This window comes from Engystomops pustulosus, chromosome 8 (genome assembly GCF_040894005.1).
Source record: "Engystomops pustulosus chromosome 8, aEngPut4.maternal, whole genome shotgun sequence".
Classification (NCBI taxonomy): domain Eukaryota; kingdom Metazoa; phylum Chordata; class Amphibia; order Anura; family Leptodactylidae; genus Engystomops; species Engystomops pustulosus.
This window is the reverse complement of record NC_092418.1, coordinates 27,640,585-27,644,392: the sequence shown is the minus strand read 5'-3', so window position 1 is coordinate 27,644,392 and position 3,808 is coordinate 27,640,585. Positions and strand designations below refer to the sequence as shown.

The window sequence follows — 3,808 nt, the reverse complement described above, 5'->3', positions numbered from 1 at the left end:
TGGGGCTGTGGGAGAGGGATATTTTTCTTGTAAATCCTAAACCATTTACGGAAAGGGTGCACATGTGGTCTAGATTTATAGACGACATTGTGTTGATTTGGCAGGGTTCAGAGGAGGAACTACACAAGTTTATGCAAGAACTCAATACTAATGATAAAAACATTAAACTTACCTACAGGATGGGCAGGCAAAACATTGAATTTCTCGATGTCCTGTTTAATGTTGATGACAGGGGGATGATCGTCTGTGACGCATTCAGGAAAGAAACCTCAACTAACTCACTACTACACGCATCGTCCTCTCATCCCCGGAAGCTGATACACAATATACCGGTAGGTCAATTTCTGAGGATAAGAAGGATCTGTAATACAGATACTAATTTTGATAAACAAGCCACTGATATGAAATTAAGATTTCAGGAACGGGGATACCCGATGCGAGCAATACAAAATGGATATAAACGAGCAAAAAGAACGAGGAGGGAGGACTTGTTGGTTCCAAAACCAAAAAGACAAGAGGATAAAGACCTGGTAAGGTTCATTACAACCTTTGATACGCACAGTGAGAAAGTGAGGTCCATCCTGACCAGACATTGGCCTATCCTAAGTGTTGATCATACACTTGGTAGGTACCTTCAGGAACAACCGTCCATAACTTATCGTCGATCTAAGAATTTGAAGGATCATCTGGTTAAAAGTTACTATAGGGGTCCAACACCAAACAAACTGTTCGGATCCAAAGGACCTAAGTGGGGCTGCAAGACATGTGGATCCTGTGTGGCGTGTCCAAATATCGAAAACTCCACATCATTTTGGAATTCTTCCAAATGTAAGGAGTACAAAATAACACACTCTATTTGCTGCACAACGGTGGGGGTGATTTACATGGCAACGTGTCCATGCGGTCTGTCTTATGTGGGTTTGACTTCCAGAGAACTTCGAAGAAGAGTAAGAGAACATGTACTGGGCATAGAAGCAGCCAAGAACACGAACTGCGAAAGGGATCTGAAAACTCTTCCACGGCATTTTAAACAGCACCACAACTGCGATGGCTCCCTTCTCAAGGTAAGGGGGATTGATAGAGTCCTCTTTGATAATCGGGGTGGCAATTGGAAAAAACTCCTTGCACAAAAAGAGGCAAAATGGATTCATGAGCTAGATACCCTATCCCCCAAAGGCCTAAATGAAAATTTGAGTTTTGTGTCCTTTTTGTAAATTATCCTAGTCTTTCTATATTTGGGTCTTGGTGCCATGTACACTATGTTTTAGTCATGGTTTTCCATACTAAATTTTAATATAAGTTTTAAATTCTTATTTTAATTTATATTTTTTGTATCCCCCTTTTTTCTGTGTTTTAATTTTATGCAGCTCCTAATGTACAGATCGGCCAATCAATTACATGAGACCTATGGACGTTTATGGACACTTTTGGACAACGAAAAGAAAGACCTTCCATATTTACCTGTTCCCCAGTTGCTCTATGAATTATATCCTATATTCCCCCCCCCCCCCTTTTTTTCACCTATCACGTCGTTTCACTGAGCACGGTTTTTTTCACTTGCATGCCACGATTCACTTCCCCCCTTTAAATTTTTCCTTTTAATACTGCATTTCCATGTACTTGTTTTACATATTCCTTATTTGCACTTTAATAATTATATTCAATGTATATAGTGTTTTATGTTTCACCTTTTGCATCAATTTGATATCATTGAGTCTCATTTAAAAATGAGCTTGTTCTCCATTGGCGTTTGTACACTATAGCATATGCACTTTATTATTAGGTATCTATGGCAATTAGGAAATACTATCTGCGGTTTGATATCGCTGGTGTATACATGAGCGTTATCTCCTGAGTGTGACGTCACGCTCGATCTATAACCTTATTTACTGTTTATATTGTTTTAATGTTTGACTCATTGCACTAACTCTATGTATTTATATTATCTCATTTAAAATGAGTCTGGTTTTTCACATTATAGCACATGCACTTTATTATTGGGTATCCATGGCAATTAGGAAACATTACCTGCAGTTTGACTCTCTGATGTGTTCCCCAGCGAGATCTCGCGAGAGTGACGTCATGCACCTCCGGGATCTCGCGGTAGTAACCACCCAGGATACTAGCTGCCAGCAGTCTGGTCTCGCTTCAGTAGTTTATCGCACAGGCATACGCTGATAGCGCTCACAGGATAAGGTAATCTATGATTAATCACGTCCAGATAGACATTGGCTGGTCAAAGTATAAATTAGTGGGATTCTTTGTATGTGGCACTCCCCCAGAAGAAGCCTTGGAGGCGAAACACGTGTCGGGGTCCTTGCACATTACTGCGGTCTGTATATATTTTACATTAGTGGCTCATCCCATAATCTTCATATCTTTTTGTATGTTGGTTCCCTAGACCATGTACTTTTATAAGATTGTATCTTTATCATAAGATTGTATATTATTGGACACTCTGTATGACGGATAGGGTCCTTATTTACAACAGCGTTGCATCATGAGGGATAACACTACTCCTTTATGAATTACAATCCGGGTTTGTGCATTGTAAATCAGTCTGTGTGTTGTTCTTGTGGTTCTATTTTATCCCTATGGGAAGCTTTCCTTGATATTTCAATAAAGTTTTGTTAATTTTGATAACCATTTGTGGTACTTCCATTATTTACTCGTATTGGTTAGGTGTATTTGGTTTAGAAGTGGAGGTGGTGTGTTTTGCCCGGCTGCCACCCCCATACAGTGTTTTGGTGTATTAACATTTATGGGGTTGTTTCATCTTTTATCCCTTGTGACTTACAAAAATTTGGGGTAAAAGTGACTTTTTTGAGAAAATTTTCACCTTTTTTCCCTTTTGGGGCCTAATTGAATCAAACACCTGTTGGGGAAAATACACAAATTACACCTTGCTAAACTCTCCAAGGGGTGTACTTTCCAAAATGGTGTCTCATGTTGGGGCTTTCCTCTGTTTTGGTACCACTATGGCTCTCCAAATGCATCCTGACACATGAAAACTTTTTCAGCCATATTTACCCTGCAAAAACGAAACAACGCTCTTTCCATTCCAAGTGCCCCCTGTGCCCGTACAGCAGGGTACAGTGACAAAATGGGTATTGGCATACTCAAGAGGAATTGCCCTCAACATTGTAAAATGCATTTTCCTTTTTAACCCATTGTGAAGGTGCAAATTTTAGTGTTCAATGAATCTATAGTAAGATAAAATTACATTTCTCTAATTTCACTTTCATTTATCTTTCACGCTCATGAAACGCTCAAAGGGTTAACAAAATTCCCAAAGGTTGTTTTGAATATTTTGAGGGGTGTAGTTTCTAAAATGGTGTAATTTGTGGGGGTTTTCTGTCATGTGGGCCTTATAAAGTCACTTCTAACTAAATTGACCCTCCAAAAGTAGGTTTTGATGATTTTCGTGAAAATCTGAAAAATTGCACCTAAAGTTATAAGCCTCCTAACATCCAAAATAAAGGAAAAGATGTTTGAAAAATGATGCCAAGTTAAAGCAGACATGTGTAAAATGTTAGTTATCAAGTTATTTTAGTGATATGACCAACTTTCCAAAAAGTAGAAAATTTTGAATTTGGAAAACATTGTTTTTTTCAAAATTTTTGCCAAATTTCCATTTATTTCATAAATAAATACTAAATATATTTATTAAATTTCTCAACCAGCATGAAGTACAATGTGTCACGAAAAAACAATCTCAAAATCAACTGGATATGTTAAAGCGTTCCAAAGTTATAACCACTTAAATAGACACATGTCAGATTTTAAAAAATGGTCCGTGTCAGGAAGG

General features: G+C 38.1%; 1 long non-coding RNA gene across 1 annotated transcript; it reads left to right on the top strand.

The window, feature by feature from the left end:
- Positions 1-230: 230 nt before the first annotated feature.
- On the top strand, positions 231-1,058 carry LOC140075028 (uncharacterized). The gene is made up of 3 exons (XR_011849329.1): positions 231-332; positions 413-530; positions 629-1,058. It is a non-coding gene; the product is annotated as an uncharacterized lncRNA (long non-coding RNA).
- Positions 1,059-3,808: the final 2,750 nt, after the last annotated feature.